Source organism: Ischnura elegans, chromosome 4 (genome assembly GCF_921293095.1).
Source record: "Ischnura elegans chromosome 4, ioIscEleg1.1, whole genome shotgun sequence".
NCBI lineage: Eukaryota > Metazoa > Arthropoda > Insecta > Odonata > Coenagrionidae > Ischnura > Ischnura elegans.
In genome coordinates, this window is record NC_060249.1 from 28,432,965 (window position 1) to 28,452,201 (window position 19,237).

Genomic DNA, 19,237 nt, shown 5'->3' on the forward strand with positions numbered 1-19,237 from the left:
AAAAGAAAACCATTTAAAGTTATGCATCATTAAGCATAATATAGGCTGTGAGAACCATCCGAAATTCTTCCTATGAAAAATCGTGTTGCCCCTAAAGACTCATTTTGACACATGGTGTTCAATTAATCTCGGTGAGAAAGAGATGAGTGGATAGCCTGATAAAAAATGATAGACTTTATCGCACCAGTAGTATTATATTATTTTGCCCTTGAATGTGTATTTGCTGAATAAAATTGAAACGTTCTAATGAAAGTGAAATTTGATGGTGTAACGTATTTTTCGGAATTAGGAGTGCAGCGGAAATATACCAGTCTGTTGCCGATCAAAAACGTACGTCGAATAATTTTTCATTTACTTTTACGGAGTTTTTCATGGCTGTACAATCTACTGCGTAACACGTTCTGCTAAATGAGAATATATTACTTGGATGAACATATTTTCCTAGGAGTGTTCCTCCTGTCAATTATTATCCTTATATCTGCGTAAGCAAAATATGTCTTTCTTTATCGCCAATAAATGACTAGAACTTATAAAAAATGTATATGTTTAAATGGCTGAAAAGTCACCTCAACTTTACCAAGCTAAATCTAACCGAGATATTAGCGATGTTATTTTAATAATGAGAAAAATTCATCTTTAGCCTCCACATTTTCACTGTGTCACCCCTCTTTCTTTGATAGATGCAAGTTAATTTTAATCCGATGTCGGATAAATTTTAGGATTATTAAAACTTTTGAAATCTTCAAAAACCGCGAAAACTATATTCGCAAAAGACGCTGGGTAGAAACGAAGCCTTAGCTCCAAATAAACATATTAAACGTGGATTGATATAAAAGTCCCAAATATTGATGCCAGTTCATGAGTTGTGATTTATCTGCCGGGAAGTTTCAGGGTATTAGGTGTGTTGACCTTTGATCCCGAGATGGCGAGATAGATTCCGTGGCTTCAGTGCTGAGGTCAACAAGATCTAATTGGATCGCGGCGGACAGCGACATTAGGTTTCAATTGCTTTCGATTTTTTCTGTAAGCGGTCCCCCTAGGGCACTATACTGAAGTAGTCTTCTCAATTCACTGATAAAGGTTTGGACACACATGCCTCCCGATAGTAAAATACAGATTCGATGACTGTACCATATTCGTATAAAATTATTGGAGTAAATAGGGACGGAGAAATAGAAATAGAAAATTATAATATCTTTTCGTGACTTTCCCGTGTATGAAATTATTATTTTGAGCAAATCAGTTTTGTGCCTCGAGAATAATGTCTTGTTTGTGTGAGCTGGCGGAATCTGGCTACTATAAAAATGAGTCACCGAATCTGGAGACATCGTTATTACAAAGGCGAATTTGCCCCGAATAATCCATGAGCAAATGTTAAGTATTTGATGCATAGGGGCAAGTAATCGGTGACCAAGGTATACAATTGTAAATTAGCATGTTTACCAAACGAAGGCTTATATTGTACAACATAACTTTAATAACCTATGTTTGCGCCAATTTAAAAAAAAATATCATGAGAGGCGTTCAATCCAGTATTTTAACGCAGTTTATTTCCGTGATGCTGCATGCAAGCTGATTATGCACTCGTTCACGTATCTTTAAGCAAGGAGGTGCGTGAACTCGAACGCGAGGACCCAAATGAAAGCTGTGTATACCACGTATTGAAGGAGCAGAGGTTGACGTCTTTTGCGTTCTTAATTAATGTTACGTTTAGTGACAGTAGTCAACTAATAATTGCGTTGAAATTCACGATAACACTGTCCAGGTACTACGAGGCCGTTGAATTATCTTTGAGGAAAAGGTGCAAGTTAAATTAATCGCAGTTACCAGGATTAAGAAGCCTTTTGCTAATACACCATGCACTGTCATCGTTGCAGTCATTCTGCTGTTTATTGTAATGCAATATTTAGATTCCTATCGTCTCCTTACGTAACCTTTTGCCAGGGAATTTCACAAATTACTTTTGCCATTGTAGTGCGCCTCGTAGTACCTGGCCATTTTTATCGTGAATTTCATCACAATTATTAGTTGACTAATGTCACTAAACGTTTTAAATTGGATCCTTCCGTTCGGTACCCAGTAGGTTCATCTCTTGAAACTCCGTGACGGTCCTCCAATGGGTTCGTTCTCTCAGTCCCGTAATTATAAGTCATCAAAAGAATTCGCCTGGTGGAAGGGAAGGTCTAGTTACGGCGAAAAAATAATCGTGTAATTGTAATTATCTCATTCAGCCATTCTCTCGTTATTTTCAAATTAAAAGTAAACACGAAAGTTGCCGCTCGTTTATCATAAGTTGGTGGCGTCATCGTAGTTTCGCCACGTAAAATCATTCTCAGAGAAGCATTCATCGAAGGAAGGAATCTCTCACTAAAGTGTAATCAACTACTTACTGCGCAGGTTGATGCGCGGAGACACAAGGGTAGAGAAAAAGTACCTAAGCGCTTGCTAGGAGTTCATAACGTTATCAACTCATAGGTGAAATGGTCGAATCGTCTGTTTCGACGTGAATACTTCGTGAAGAGGGCGACGAATCGGAAAATGGAAAAAAATACGGGTCTCCTTATTTTTCCAAATTCCATCACGATCGATAATTTAAAAATAATGGCCCAAATGGCGAGTCTATGGTGGAGGGACCCTTGGAAATCCTTCGTAGTCCCTCTGCAGACTTGAGGTGTGTTATGAGCGGCCCCTGTCCGGCATGGCGCGCTCCACCTCTCGGTCGATGCTTCTTCCCTCCCACCGAAACGTGGCCGCGTGCTAAGAATACGTCGCCCTTCCTCCCACATTCACTCTCCCCCTCGGCGACCCCGAGTATTGTTTCCCCCTTGACCTTCAGCGGCTATGCGCGAGCGCGTGCGCCGACGACGTGATGGTTTGGTGATGAAATGCATCTCTCCCCCGCTTGCCTCTTTCTGCTTTCCCGCTACAACACCGTCCCCTTTAATTGGTCGGCGGGAATGCTGCTCCTGCGCTCTACCCCCTTCAACCACCTTCATTGAAGGCTGCCGGTCGCTTCCTCTGCTTGCGTGGCCGGTGTGAATGGCCGAGCGGCAGGCGGGAGGCCGACTCCGAAAAAATAGCTTGTGATGACACGCTTGGGGAGCTGCTGGAGTGGAGGATGTGGCTCAGGTAACTAACTGTTCGACGGTGACGTCAGTGACGTTTCGTTAAGGTTTGCTTCTGTCTGGAGTACGGCACGTATTTCGGTTGATTATTATTTAATTTGTTTCCTATTTGCCGCGATGTGTTAAATATATGTAGGTAGTCATCGATTTAATATATGATTATAAATGGAAAGCCGTTAGCGTCATAACTTGAGCGGCACGTTTTCTCAATAAATTTTGCTCCAAGCTTTCTTTTCACCCTACTTCCCACCCTTTGCACAAATGGTATTACCATTTACAGCCTCGCGAAATTTTTCCGGAGGGAATGTGTGCTTGGTCATTCTGCTTAGGCGAAGCTCTGTTGCAGGATGTGCACGCATGCGCTCGATTTTTATGGTGATAACTTTCTGGATATTCCGATTAATCTTCTCTCGCCCTTAAGTTCAATCATTTATTACAAAACAATCAATGTAATTTGATATGGTATGCCAAAATTGTGGAGTATTAATCCAGGCGTTGTTTATCTCTTGTAATCCTGGAAAGCTTCGCCCAGTTCGAATGACGATTTTGCATGTTTTTGGGCTAGCTACTGATGGAAAACTTCGGTTTTGGTAAACTGCAGGAATAAGGATATTGCTTATGTAAAATTCAGGAAAAACTGAAGAATTCTATTTTGTAAATCTTAAAATTTAATTCGGTTGAAACTACTGCTAAAAAACAGTACCGATTTCATACACTTTGGGTATTATTGTGGGTACAAGTACATACGGAGGAGTGGGGACACAAACTTCTTCCTTTTTATTCATTAGGTAATCATTGGAATTTCACAATTCTTAAGTTAGGCCAGAGAGAAAAATTAAACCTTTATACTAGTGAATGAATACTTCGTTACATGTTGGTATCTGAACCCTCTTTGCTCATCAGGTAGGCCCTTAACGTCATTCCAGAAGTACGGGGAAGACATGTTGGGCTGATGTTACAATAAATCTTTTTATGTTATCTATGTACAGTATGCAATCCTGCGCAGCAAGCAAATACTTGAGCAGTGTGGAAATGTCTTTGATGCAATTTTTTTCCTATTCTTCTGTGGGTAGGTACCTTGTAAGAGTAACTATAAGTCCTCGCCGCCACCTTTGTATTGATGGAGGTGGAGGTTATTTGGTCGTATCCTTATCTTAATTCTGGATAATGGAAAGCTTATTAACTGACAGCTCGTGTCTTTGATAACGCCGGGATTATACTCTTTTATCATCCCTCTGATCTCTTCTTTCGCTATTTTGGGTGTAGGTTAAAGGAAGTACTCTTTCAGTCCATGGATTCATTCCGGCGTAAGTTAATTTGGAAAAATTGGTATTCCTATAATCTGTGGTAACCTAAAGTAAGCATTTCAATTTCCGCAGCCGTTTCGTTAAGGTTGCAAGTGGAGTATTGTATAGTTATGTATGTTCACATTTTAAGGCAAATTCGCAAGTTTATTATGAATATTTGTGTGAACCATATTTTTTTATTAGCCTTGATCATCACTGACAATAATTTTATCTATCCATCGCGTGAACTTCCTTTTACAAGTGGCAATTGGTATAGGTGTTTTAAAGGTGAATAATCAGAAGAAATCGATTTCTTATGGCAAATGTTTCAAAATTAGTTATATTTTTCCTCATGTAATACGTTCTCTGTTCTTAAAACCGTGTTTATGTCCTTTTTGTAGTAGTATTAACAGCGCTTTTACTACCGTGGAAGGAAAGCCAGGTAGAAGAAATATGACAGGCTGAAAATCTGCGCGGTCTGAATCAATAGTGGTAGAAGTCCTAAAAAATTGTATTGCCACTATCAAGCAAGAAATACAGCATGTGAGTTACATTTTGGAATTTGTTATAACTTCTTTCAGTCAATTTTAAACGAATCTGAAGCTCAATGTTTAAAGCCGCGTTTCTTTTCTCGTGTAGTTTCCATTTCCATTTCCATGTGGTAATATATTATAAAAGTGAGTGGTGAGCTGCCCCTGTGCCATGTATTGTTTATTCTCGTGGGCCAAAGCAACGGGAGTTTCCTGCGTATGATCCCCCGCCGAAATCTTTGTAAATCTGAGCGTCCTGGTAGCGCAACTGGTAGAGCACCCGGCCGACAACCAGGTGGTTCTGGGTTCGAGTCCCAGTCAGGCCGCTTCTAATTCTCAGTTGGCACAGAAGCGATGTAATTTCCTACTTCATCAGATTCCCTTGAAAAAGCTACCAGCATAGCTCGGGAAACGTTAGGATCACCCGGACTTCGTTGCGGCGACGAGGATCAAAATTTTTTTTTACCGAAAATAATGACGCTTAGACAATTGCAGGAAAGAATTCCAACAAAACCAATGCGTGATTCGTGTGGGTTAATATTAATGTGGGTAATTTATTTTTATCAATATAATTAATTGGTCATTTACATAAATTACTCTTTAGTTAATTGGGTCATCAGACTGCGTTAATTGCATTCAACCTATCTTTATTCTTGTACACCAGAAACTTTTAAAAACTTAGGCCTTCAACCGGATACCTATTAATGTGAATCCAGTATTCTCTAATTTTCAATCTTACTGGCATACAATATTTATTACTGTGTCATGGAATTCATCAACAACAGTCAATAATTCTAAGAATGATTGTCCACCGCTCCAAAATATTAATTTATGTTCTAATCGTCCAAAAAAGAGAGATAAAATCCCTCGAAATTTACGTTTTGTCTTCTATTCCCATTGAATGCTTCTCCGAAACTGTTATTTCCTCTTCTATGCATAGTTTTATACCGTATTGTTTTCTCTTCAATATCCACCACCCAAGTCTACTCCTATGCGAAATACTCTGTTGGCGGAAGTCGTCATTATATTTCTTCATTATATTCTGTATAGTGTCTGATAGGTCAGGGTTGTCACGCACCCCACTCATTCTTTTTCGTTGATAGTAGCTTAAGATTATCCCCGCATTTGTCGAAAGCCTCATGAATATCAAAGATTAGAAAATCTCTCGGATTGTTTTCCAGTTTTATGTGATATAGAACCAGAAGTAATACACTCTCCCCGTGCAGGCATATCTCGAGGCCTCCGGCGTTTCGAGGTTTTCGCCGTTGCGTCATCAGGTTATTTTCCCGTTCTGAGAGCGAGGAGTGACCGCAACTTTGAAAAATCGGCAGCGGGGGAAGACTTCGCGGATGATATACATTTCGCCGTAAGTGGGACGTAAAATGTTGCACTGAGTATTTAAGCTTCTAACTTCTTTGTGTCCTTTTGAATTGAAAAATGATACTGTTGAATTTTCTCTCCGGGAATTAGGAGGATCGTGGATAACACATGGATATGTGCAGGTTACTCCGTCAATAGTCGCCGGTGGCTAGTTCACAGTTATGTCTTAATTAGAAAATTTGATCTGTTAGTGTGTTGGAGGAGTCTTTACCTATCCTTTTATCAATTTTAATCATTATTTTCGCCAGCTATGTGGTTTCGTTTTCCTCATTGCTCCTAATGAATAATTTTTTTCTTCATTTTCGTTTAGGAGCGCATATTTTACATGCAGTGGTAATTTTATTTTAAAACCTGCGTAATATATTTGGAGCGAAATGAAACAAAGTACTAAACGATTTGTGGCAAATCGTTTAGCCAAATCAAATACAGTCGTCTTCTAATGACTTTAAATACTTTCTTGCGAAAGTTTTTTCGTGTCCGTTACAATTTATCTCATAAGTCCTGATGATTTTGAGCTTAAGTCATTCCTAGTTATGTAAATCCTCGACCGGTCTAGGAATATAGAATAGCCTTTCGTATGCATCTATGTGGATTTCTGTCAGGTAGTACGGGGCTGATTTTATTGTCTGGTCTTCGTTGAATTTGGAGAATTTTCCTTCTTAAGATTAATCCTCTTTTGTGTGTACAAATTCAAATCTTTGTTGATTGTTCTATGGAAAGCGTTTTAATCTCGATAGAACCTGTTGCTTACGCCAGAGCGTTTGTTACATCCATGAAATGTGTATTCCTTACGATTATGTCCTTCTCTTTTGCAGCTCTCAGTATGTATCATACTGCAGTTCTCGTGGTGTGATTTTAGATGTAGTTAGCGCAATACGGGCGCTGCCTAATTAGCTCTTCAGACTGATAAGGGGGTGATATGAGGTTAATATGACGTTGGAGAGGGAGCGAGAAAACAACTGTATCCTTGACGTCATAGGTCTCGTCGTAGTTTCTTCTGATTACGTCTTTTCCATGTGACCTGTATCTGAGCGCATTTATCGTTTTTCATGGCAGTGGAGACTCTGGGTTAACGAAACTCCTACTGAAGCCAGCGATGATAATTTTGCCTTACTTTCAGTAGATAATATTTCTATTTTTTAAGTAAGTACGTCTATGGTTTCCAATAATAGATAATTCTCATTTCTAAGCCTTACGTTCAGTAATTGTACACCAGATTATTTTATGAAATAAGGTCATCCCAATATATTTTTCCCTGTCCATTTGTTAATCCTGGATTGGATTGTGGTGGATTGTTCAATGAGTAGTTTTTTGGGCGACTTCTGTTTTCATTTTAAGTTAGAATACAAAATTAGATATTTACTCATTTTAATCAAAAATACGTAAAGCATTGCAATGCATATACAAAAAGTATACGCATTGAAATGATATCGGCATTTTATCGGCTGATCGGCTTTTGGAGTTCACGTCAAATGCAATACGTAGTTTTTCCGGGTTATGTGGTATAAAACTGGATTTTGCAGATTTTATAGTTAATAGTCATTAAATGTAACCGTCTGTCGTTATTTTATTCACAGAGTAATCTTTTGCTTGCTATCCCGCGTTTGCCTCATGTACGCGAACAACTCCATACGCTCGTGGTTCACCTTCCGAAAAATCTACCGGCAGAGAATTTTCCGTATAAATTCGTCTCATAATTCAACGGGGAGTACTACTATGCATCAGTTACCTCTATATATCGCCTTTGATAGTTATGTATCGTGTGGCATTCCTCGTTAAATGATTAGATTCGATAGAAAACTGGCGGATCTGCTGCCAGTGATCTCGGAGACCCGCGTAAGCTAAACTGTTGAAGGTTGACAACTTGAGTATAAGAATTCCTTGAGCTGCTTTAGGGGAAAAACAGTATACAGGTCGTTATATGACGCGTGGGAAGAGTTTCACATAAAATGTGATGATTTTTTTCTGTCTTAGTGTGTACTGGGGGACTTATTATCTTTCACAATTGAGTGGTTTTACGTGCTTCCTATAATTTTTCATTTTACCCTGTATTTCCTCAAATAAAGTGTTATATATTTTGTAAATATTTTACATATTCTTATCGATTTTCATGGTACTTCCAGTACCAAATTTAATTTGATTCTGATTTATCAGCGGGCTTTTACGGGCGTATCTAGGTGCACACCTCGCCTCGTGGAGCCCAACTCATCAAAAAATTATAAAACTTACACCCACCTTGGCAGCATGATTATATCCCGAAAATAAATATTCAACTAGTCCGAAATTCGGAAAAATCAAAATTTTCCCTGTATAATTTGAAGTGTATGAGTTATGTCATCCCATAAATTAGTAACAATGAAATTATGTCGGAAAGGAATAAAATCCATAGAAGAGATTGAAAACGTAGGTGCCTTTTACCCTTATCACTCTTTGTTTTTTTTATAAATATTTTTATGAATGCGTGAGAGATGTTAGTGGCTTTGTCACAAGCGATTGACGGAGTTTTTCGTGGCCAATTCCATAGTACTTCGAATAGGTACTTCAGTCACAACAACCCTTATATTGCTTTACTCAGAGTTGAAAATTGAAATTATGGTGATCATGTACGGACTTGAATTTTCACCTGCGCAATTAATTCACGCGGGGCGAAAAAAATTATACTTGCCGAGGAGTTCATGTATTCCCTTCATGATGACTCGTGTGGAAAACTAGATCAGAATACGAATTGATATAGGCGTAGTCACCAAGGTTCGATCGCTATTGCAGTGTGTTGACCCCGCATTGTATCGCAAATAGCACGAGTGTGAAAGTGTAACAGCATTTTAGCATTATTCTAGGCTAGAAAGGCATTTCTCAACGTCCAGTCTGCAGAAGTATATGCAATTGGATCAGTGGCTTGTCGCTCGTAGAGTGACAAATGCATGGCAATGTGGCTCCTCGTTCTTGCTTTAATTTTGATTGTCTTTCCGCCTGTTTTTCCTGAGCTAGGACTCATTTATTCGAATTGTACCAGCTGATGAAACGCTACTGTGTTATTTGTGGATAAGAAGTTTTTAATTCGGTCAAATATATCGGGTTATATTTTCAGTGAAATATCAGTATAATATAATAGCAATTTTTAGAAGTATTTTGGAATATGTTTCGCGGCTTTCTCTAAATGTTAGTACCTACTTAGTTTTAATTAATTCTTTCTTATCCCAGTAATCGTCAAGGAACCACGTTACGAATTTCATACCGCTCAGGCTATTCATTTTTTTCCCATTAGGGAAGTTCCTGCATCATTATTTATTAATAGATTTAGCTGTAGTTTGTCCCGCAGTATGGCAAGTGGAGCCTTGTCGCCTAAATTAGTGCTAATGTTCAGAATATAGATAGTAGTTTTATAGAAATGCCTTGGAATACCGAATACATAATTATTGTGAGATTACGTATTGAAAAAGGAAGGTGAGGAGTGAGAGAGAGTGCATTTCTTTTCTTTCCTCCTCAAAAATAAAAAATGATAATTTACCGCTTTATTTTATAATTTTAAAGATACCGTCCTTGGTTTCAACAACTAGCACTGTCATCAAGGAAATGTCGTTCCATTACATTTTAAATAAGGAAGTTCCAATGCATAAAGTTATTACATGCCAACTAATGGCACTAGTAGTAATCAAAATCGACATTTTTTCAAGTTATGAAATATTTTTTTAAATCTACCCTTGCTTTAATTTTACACTTAGTTACGCAGAAAATTTGCCAAATCAAGATCAATACGCTTTGGTACCTTTTTGCATAGCCTTGTCTAGATTCTTATTTACTTGGTGGCTTAATTTTATTAACGGACATGGGTATCCTAGTGAGACATATTTCAAAATATAAGTAATAAAAATTTACAATTTACTGCTGGGTTGAGTCACTTAGATAGCTTGAATTTTATTTTCTCACTCCGTGATTCTAAATATGCTCGATTAATTCTCGCAAAATTTGTCCCACTCCCCACGCCTAATTTTCCTTCTCCTGCTGTATCACCGTGGTAAAATGCGTCTTCGATTATTTTGTTGACGTGATTATAACCTAATATTCCTGTAATATATAGTTACAATTTAAGTTCTCAATATTGGTTGGTCCTTAGTTGATGACTGGGATTTCATTGCTAATTCCCTGAAATTAAGGTCTTTATCACACCACATTTTTGAAGTTTTATTGTTCCCTCGGAAATCCTACCGTTTCACCTAAGATCACCTCATAAAAATCTGCAGAGGTGTGTTATTTCGTCATTTTTTTAACCTGGGAGATGTGTCGTCAATGGAATTTGTATAATAAAAATTGAGTTTTTTTTTCCTTTTTCTTGACCTCAATGTTTAACGTTGATTAGTGCCTTGGAGTATAGATATTGAGGAGTTTAAGTTTAAAATTTTGCCAACGTTTTGATATATAATAAACAAGTCCTATTAATTGAAAAAAAAGCGCCCATTAAGGTACATAAATGTACTGAAACCTTGGCAAAGAAATTGCATTTAAATTCTTCAAGACCTACATTTTAAGACTCTAATTAACAATAAAAATTGATTAATACAGGCATTATATATCGGCCACCCAAATACGTTAATTAAAAATTTGCCTCATGAACGAAGTAGCAAATTCGCACGCCTGCTTTTGGGGTGATTATCCTAGAATCTTGCAATTGATTACCTGCCCTGTTCAAAAGAACGTGTTGAATCCCATATGGCAGAAGTTAGTCGTATTTTGGGTCATACTATCTCCTCATTTTTTTCGTTATTACTAGATTATTCGTTCATTATTTTTGGTACAGGTGATCGACAGAAATAGTAATTTGCGCCACTCAAGAATAAAGGGGAGAAGGAGTCTATTTTAAAGTGACAATTAAAGGCACCAGATTGCAAGGAATTGGTCTCAGAGAAATCTCCTCCGGGAAATGCATCCGGATGGTTATCCATAGCGACAGCCACTAAAATGGACTGATGCCTTCGATTCGAAGTCTTCCGGTTTTGGGTGTGTATCGAAATTCTTTTGGGTATGGTGGTTCCTGTCGTGATGTTCCGTTATTTGATAAGAAATATTAAGGAAATGATACATAGTGCGCGCATCACAGTCTGAATAAAAATACAGATTTAAGCGCTGACCTCAAGCTAGTCTTCTTTGTGTCAATGGTACTTCCTCGGCTATAAAAGCTCTTTTCTGTAATGGTCTCCGCTAGTAATGGTTAGTGCGAAATGAAGGCTTTTTCGTGAAGGTATGAGCGGTCGTAATGTTTCGACCGACGGAATCTTAAAAGCGAGAGAGGTCCTCCTTTCAACCTCTGTTGCATTTGGCGTGTATCGTGTTTACCTTACCTTCGCGAGGTGCGTGGGTAGAGATTTTGACATGGATCGTTCCTCATTTACGACTTTTCCAATTTTCTTTTTCTTTCACATAAAATAGGATTGTGCTACCCCAGTTCCACGCGATGACGCCTTGTCTTCATGGTTAATTTGCTGAAATGAAAGTTACTTGTAATTATATAAGGTGCCATTTTACTCAAATTAAATGCAAGGTCCGTACGCCTTGGCCACCTCTCACTAGCCGCTAAATATGCTCTTATCGTGTATGAATTTAATGTTAATTACTTGCTATTACATTTCTTCGCTCTCGGTTACCGCCCTCGGTTACGATCAGCTCCCCAGAATCTTCATCTTAGAACTGTTGTCTTCCCTTTTTTGCAGCCACAGGGACCCTTTATTATATTTCCTTCTACAGTTATCTTTTTTCCGCTTCTAAATTCTTCTGGGTAGCGGCTTAAATGCAGTTATTTCTTTCCCCAGCCGTGGTTAGTGAAATATTTTTATAGTATCCTTCACCTTGCTAAACATGGAGTGACACCTCTATATGTACCTCTTTCTTTTAATCATCTTATTCGATTTTTCGATATGATTGCGTCCCTCTTTATACTCATATGAGATAACCTTGTTTTGTTCCTTGCAAATATCTGTCGAATATTTCACGATAATCAGTCTGTGCGTGGTCGCGTCGATTTCCTCACTAGATGCCATTGTAAGTCAACAAGTGGATGCAGGTTGAAAAAAAAATTATCGTTCATTTTCTTGGAGTTTCAGCTGGGTAACCATAGAGTTTATATTGCTGTACAAATTTGATGTGGGTAACCATCAAAAGCAGGTTGGAACGAAGGGATGACATTTTATGTTATGAGAGCACGGGGAAATACAGTATGATTTTGAAGTAACAGGAAAGGGTTGGTGGTAGACTTACAAATTATTGTATTGGAATTGCTTGTGATTGGATGTGTGAGTGGAAGATATAATTTATTTGGGAGACGTACGATACCATAAATACTCTCTTGACAATAGTAATGGAAGGGAAAACATTAAGAATAAAATACCCATTAAGGGCAATGATAGTAGAGTACATACATCTTATCATGGAGGACCTTAATTTGAAGCATTTAGTGGAAGAAAAATCGTTTGGTTTGATTGGTAGGAACAGTTGAGAGAACTGCAACAAGTTAATGTGCGGCTGATGTTAATCGTTTAATGGTGTCTACTGATGATGAATTGCGGGTTCAGCGTGCAGTGAAAGGGAAACCGACTCCTCATTCCGTGCTGTGAGGGCACTGGCTTCACCGCTTTTGAACGGAAACGGAGCCAAGGCACTTGGTCAAGGTGGTTGATATGTTGCCTGTGGAAAAATAACTGTGTCGGAATCTTAAGCAGTGATCATTTGGCATCTAATAGCTTTCGAAAGCCTTCTACTCGCTTTGGGGAATGTACAGTGTTAAATATCGGTCTCTCAAGTGACTCCTGTGAAACTGTTTAGATATTGATGAGGAATTTTTGTTGTAAAATTCCTTTTACCAAAAATTTTTAGTCTCATTGAAAGCCTCGTGTGTTTCAATCAGTAATGTACTTCAGTCGTTCCTTTCGTCACACATTTTTATGCCTGGGGTTGTATGAAATCGTGGGAAGGTGAGCACCATAGGCAAGGAAACCTACTTTTGTTCACGATGCGCATTCTGTTTTAGGTCTGGTGTCCGTCTCTTGCGTTAGTTTATAAAATATTTGGTCATTGGACTTTATGGCTTTTGTTTTGTGAAATTGATGAAGTAAAAAAAGTGATCACATTTGAGAATAATCTTGTATCCGAATTATTTTTACGAGGAAGAATCATTTTCCTAAAATAATTTTAATGTTGGGCTGCCTTAGCCTCCCTGCTCGGCGATTTATGCATTATGGAAGTGAAAACGTTGCACAAATACTCCCTACTGTAAAATTAAAACACTTTTTTTTAACCACACACTTGGAATGTTATGCTTAGAGCCGCAACACGGTGAAATAATCTGGGCAACATCAGCCGCCGATACTAGCCAATTTGAGAATATCCAATACACACCGTACGCTATAATGTTTCTATCAAAATTTTCTGTCCGTCTTTCTTTCTAATATAATGTCAGTATGTCTCAATAGAATTAATATTAATTTACCTTTAATTTTTATTGGATTGTCGGAATTCCTTATGCATCGTTTATTCAGTTTAAAGCGAACAGCATCCACAAAGTAGATTCGTTTTGAAACAACATAGCATATCACCTCATTGTGCGTAGTAGGCAGCTCTTGGGCGTAGTTGGGACACTATGAGTCCATGTCCCTGCTGTTAGAAGTCCCTTTCTCTTCTAAATGGATGTCCTGTGTAAATGAGTGCGTTATTAAGATATTAGGAGGCATTTGTGCCTCGTACTCCCCATGATCTTTAATTGGGCTGATTTATCAATCATCTCTCCGAGAAGTGAGAGTTCTCCTCCGTTCCACCAACATCCGGTGGCGTCGGCTTCCCGTCAGGTTTCACTTGGCCTATCTGTATTTGCATCGAGATATGTCTCTTTACTCAACCTTCTAATATATCTTGAGATAAAAAGAGTTGCTCTTTTTGCGGGAAGCCGTGATCAATTAAGTCGTCATGAAAGAGTTTTGGCCTCGCTAATACTTGGGATACACCATTGGCTCTCTTATATTTCCATTCTTACTAAGTACCATTAATCACTCGGTCACTGTAAAAGTTTTAAGGGGATATTCTATTTGCATTTGAAAATAATTAGGATAGTTTAACTATTCGATGGTTTAACATTCACGAACGAACAAAAAATCACTGCAGGGATCGGCCAAAATACCTTTTGGTACCTAATTTTTCTAGCTAAGAAATGCAGAGGTACTAACTCATCGTTGAAGATTTTACCAGTGCTATTGAAGGGTTGTGTCGCAGCGTCAATGTTTGGTTGATCCTATCGTTTCCCGATCAATGCTGGTCGTTCATTCAAGGAAAATGACTGAGAAAGTTATTTTTTTTAATTTATATATCGTCTACTGGAGAAAGAGGTAAAGTGGGATGTGGTAGGTGTTTGGTTAGTTGAGATGGGCTGTTTTTTGAATTGCTGATTGTCAATTAAAACTTATGTTGAGGCCGGTGCCCTGTTATAGTTAAATCAATGTCGCCTTCATTCAATTATTTGTAAACTATGAAGGAATGCTCTAATTTGGGACGCACAGATTTAAAAAAATGTATCGTGCTTCAAAGGTATTGATGAATTGATTTGTATATTTTTATCCCGGCAGCTTATTACTTTCACAAATTGAACTGGTCCATATAATGCTTCCGCCCTGAGTTGCACTTGAATTGAAAGTCGAAATCTGTATTAACAGATATTATTGCTACAGAAATTCCTAGTTCAATTCAGTTCGCGTGGAGTAAGTTGATACGTCGGGTGAAATTAATTTTAACGCATTCTTCCTCCCAAGATCCAGTCTACCCCTTCACAAATTCTCTGGCATTGTCGTTTCTGCTACCCAAGGCCGCTTGAAAGGTGACAGCGTGGCCTGGGCAGCCACACTTGCGCCGCTGCTATTGCTAAGGGTGTGGCTGTGATCCGTTCCACAACAAAATCGTTGCCCACTACACGTTTGCTTTGAAGGAGATGGTTTCTTCGTTGAGAGTATTTAGCTGTAACTAAAATTAAACCGTTGTTTGTGAAGAATTGAGTACGCGAAAGCTTTTAATACCTTGTTAAGAATGTTTCATTTTTTACCGTTTATCAGAGGTCGCGCTGTAAAGAAAACCTTAGAGGACCTTACTGCTTAATTTCATTAGGGACAATATATGCGCAGATAATGGGTGGAAATAAATTTTGTGGAGTAAATACTGGATGTAAAATGTCTATATGTTCTTAGTCCTCATTTGTAATGAGACTTAATGCCGCTAAAAGCGTTAAATCTGATTGGCCCCTTACCAAAACATATAATCCGTCACAATGATTCTTACTTCGTGGCTTTACATTAGTTCGCACCTTTAATTTTATGGTTATGCTGTGATCCTTTTGTCTTGTGGAAGGTAATCTCTGCCTTGATGGTTTTCCTTCATTGTTTCGTCGATATATGACGGAAGAATACTTGGTAAATTTATTGCGTGTGCACATTATTGCGTGTCCATTAGTTAATTGAATAATTTCAATGAAAAAAATATCTCGAACTTCACCGAGTAATTTGTCAGTATTGCTCATTGCCAAGTGTAATCAAGGGAAAAGGCTTTGGTGCCTTAGTGTGCTGTGTTATCGAATTTTATTCACCGTTCTAATCAAATTGAATTATTACGAACGAATAAATTGATTGGAAAAAAACAGAATTTTTAACGAATTCCTGTAAAAAGATGCATTTTTGGCGATGGATGGCTATCTAAAACTCATCTAATAATACTTAATGAACAATTTGCGTATACAATTCTAGTTTTGGTTTAAACTTCGTGGTGTTGCTCCTAATCTACCTCCAGTACATGATCACCATGTCGCAGAGGAAAAGAAACGTAAGTGAATTGAAATTCATCTATACCTGGGCGGGATCGAGGCTTGACATGAGATTTCGTGAGCTGCAAAAAAAATGAAAAATTAAGATGGAAAATGTGTCGAGAAGGATCTCTAAGTAACGGATAAATTGGATGGAAGGATTCGAGTAGTATAATGCCGTAAAATCAGGCGTTTACTTGGTTTTTCGCACCCAGTGCGTCAATAATTTTGTGGGACTTATAAAATCTGAGAGCAGTTTTGAGATTAATGCCATTGCTAATAATATCGTTGGAAGTGGGTGAACACAAACATCCGCTGACAAAAGTAGTCTTTATCAGAATGCAGAAAAGACCCATCAACTTCAGGAAAACCTTTCTGACCTCTTTACTAGCAACACAGTATTTTAGGGAATCCTGTTGAATCTAGTGACCTGCCAACAGCCTTGGATTCTGTTGAGCCAGCGCGCAGCACAGCCATTGCGTTACAAGCCTTTAATCGGTCGAGCTTATGCACAATGCGGACTGTAATTTTCCACTGTCATGCGAGTGTGTCCTTGGTCTACGCTGGGAAATCAAGTGGTAGGAATGCATAGAAATTTTAAATGAATTTATGCGATAGTGGCTAAGTAAGTAGGTACCAGAAGATTTTGTACGTGTAATCTTGAAGTTCTAATCGAAACCGTGAGTGAATTGGTGGTGGGAGAAAGGGAGTTGGAGTGAGAGAGAAGAAATTATGGCTGTTGTGGAGTAGGCCATTATAAAATTAGCCTTTTCCGTTTGGGGTTAAATTCGCCTAAATTTTCACCTATGATTTTTCGAATCAACTTCAACTTCCCTGACAAAGCAGGGATCTGAGTTTCACTGACAAATATTTTACTTTTACTATACTTAAATAGCCTCTTGATTAATCCGAAGCACTTCTCATTATATACTGACGTAAATGTTGGAATATTCTTAAATTCCCTCTTCTCTTTGATCAAGAGGTGTTTGAAATGTTCTAATGTCGAAGTACCCCGATTTTCGAATGAAGAATTGAGTAGCACGCTTCTGTGGGTAAAATATTAGAAACCATTTTCGAAGGCGAACTTTTGTTTTCGAGGGAGTCATCAGAATGATATTTTGGTTCGTCGTTTTCTTTAAATACGGCTCCTCAGATTAGGGTTCTCTGGCCATTTATATATTTTTTGGGCTGCATGTATTTCATCTAAGCAATCATTTAAAATGTCCAGTGAATTTAAGTACACATCCTTGAAGATTGAAAATCGGTTATTGACTTATCTTTATCCATATCTAACTGGTTGGAAATTCTATAGCTTGAATTGTTAATGCGTTAACATGCATATAAATTTATTCATTAGCTCCTTTTTTGCGGAGTAGTCATCGCTCATCAGAAGGCATCCCCTTCCTGAAAAATGTTTTTCATTTCTAATATGTTTAGCCTATGAAATCTAAAATAACTGTGCGGCCACCCTTCGTGTGACCACTTACATAAGCTCTCCTTGACACAATTTCTATGCCCCCCTCCTCCAGCGGTATGGTTTTCGAATAGGGCACTGAAGAGATAATTGATGAAAAGAATTAACTGCGAAAGTTGTGATTAGAAGGGCCTAGTTGAACCTGAGCAATAAGTTGTAATTTGAGAATAGTCTTGAAAGGTCGAATAAAGAAAGATCTCTTATACTGGAAGAGTATTGAAATATAGGAAAAATTTTGGATTTGTAAAGATGTAATGCTGAATTGCTGAATTTACTGTTCTTAAATACATGTTGACGCTGTCGTGTCTTGGGAAATTTAAAGGTATAGGAAAATCACCACATTTTAATGATCGTTTTGAATCTAATTTTCACTGTATTCGTGGTTGCTTCTGTCCCAAGAGAATAATTAAAGAGTGGTTAAGGCGTTTTACAAAGATCATATCGGCCATTATAATATCAATAAAGTAAATTTATTGTTGTTTAATTTTGCACGTACCAGCGAGCGATCTTTCTTGTTATAATTTGGACTAATCTAGTAAAAGTTAGGTAAACTGAAGCTTTATGGACTGATATATTTTATTACAATTACCTTCATTCTTTTTTTATTATACAGATAATGTCTACATCATAACGCTGACTCATTACTAAGTCATTTGTTTGCAGATTTTTCAGAATCACTCGTTCTTCTCGAAGTTCGTCTTTTATCAACCAAAAATTGGGGTTTCCCCTCCTACCCTGGGGATCTACAGGCTCTCTGGCGTACGAATCGCCTCCTCGTCGCCTGCTCTGCTATGGAGAGTTGAGGTCCTAGATCTTTATTCGGTGAATCTACTTTACAAAGCGCTGTGGAAATATGGGTTCGTTATCCATCGCATAATCTAACCGCCGCGGCGGTAGGATGATTCAGAATCGAAAAATGGTCGAAGTTAAGTATTTTTTCCTCGCGAATATCATGCTTTGGTCCGGTTCGTATACTGTAGCACGCATTCATCGGTAATGAGAATCTTTTGGTTCGCAATCCTGTCTCTAATTGAATGTTTTTCCCTCGATAACTTTTAGAATCCAATCCTTTGGAATTTGTGAATTAGATGTTCATCCCTGACTCAGTAACGCTTTAATTATGCTTTCAAAAAATACCGGCGGAGGATGTTTGTATGGGATGTAACGGAGGGTACTGGTATGTCCTGGCGATGAAAGAACCCGTCGCGACGGTTTCTTTCGTTAGCGCCCGGCAGAGAAGGGGGGGGGGAGAGGGCGTTTGGAGTCGCAGAAAGTAAACATCCATCTCGGATCGGAAGGGACCCATTCCTCGCGTCGCTCTTCGCCAATGGGTCGTTGCGCGTTCCAGTTATGCGGAGAAACTGGTATTCCTTCGGAGGCGGCGTCGAAAAAGGTCTCCATCAAACCCCTCATGTCATCGCGTAGCAGTAGAAAGCGAGTGAATGCGTATGATTTTAGCTGAGGGGTGTAGCGGGGAGGAGGAAGTGAGCGAATTTCGAAGTCCGAGACGAAGAAGTTTCTTTCTGCAAATTTCGCGGTGAAAATCTTTTAATAGAAACGAATAGGAATAGTTTTGTGTTTCAAAATGCGTTTTAGAAGGCCTTGAACTCCGACGGTGA

At 38.4% G+C, this 19,237-nt stretch overlaps 1 protein-coding gene across 2 annotated transcripts in view; it reads left to right on the forward strand.

Annotated features, from left to right (window-relative positions):
* LOC124157197 (ATP-citrate synthase) overlaps positions 1-19,237 on the forward strand; it is a 75,486-nt gene that overhangs the window by 7,016 nt on the left and 49,233 nt on the right. The window contains exon 1 of one of the 2 annotated variants that reach the window (XM_046531740.1): positions 3,039-3,129. The exons of the other annotated variant lie outside the window; for it this stretch is intronic. The gene's annotated coding sequence lies outside the window, so the exon portion shown is untranslated. Of the gene's footprint in view, positions 1-3,038; positions 3,130-19,237 lie in introns of those variants that run through there. 2 annotated transcript variants of the gene reach the window in all.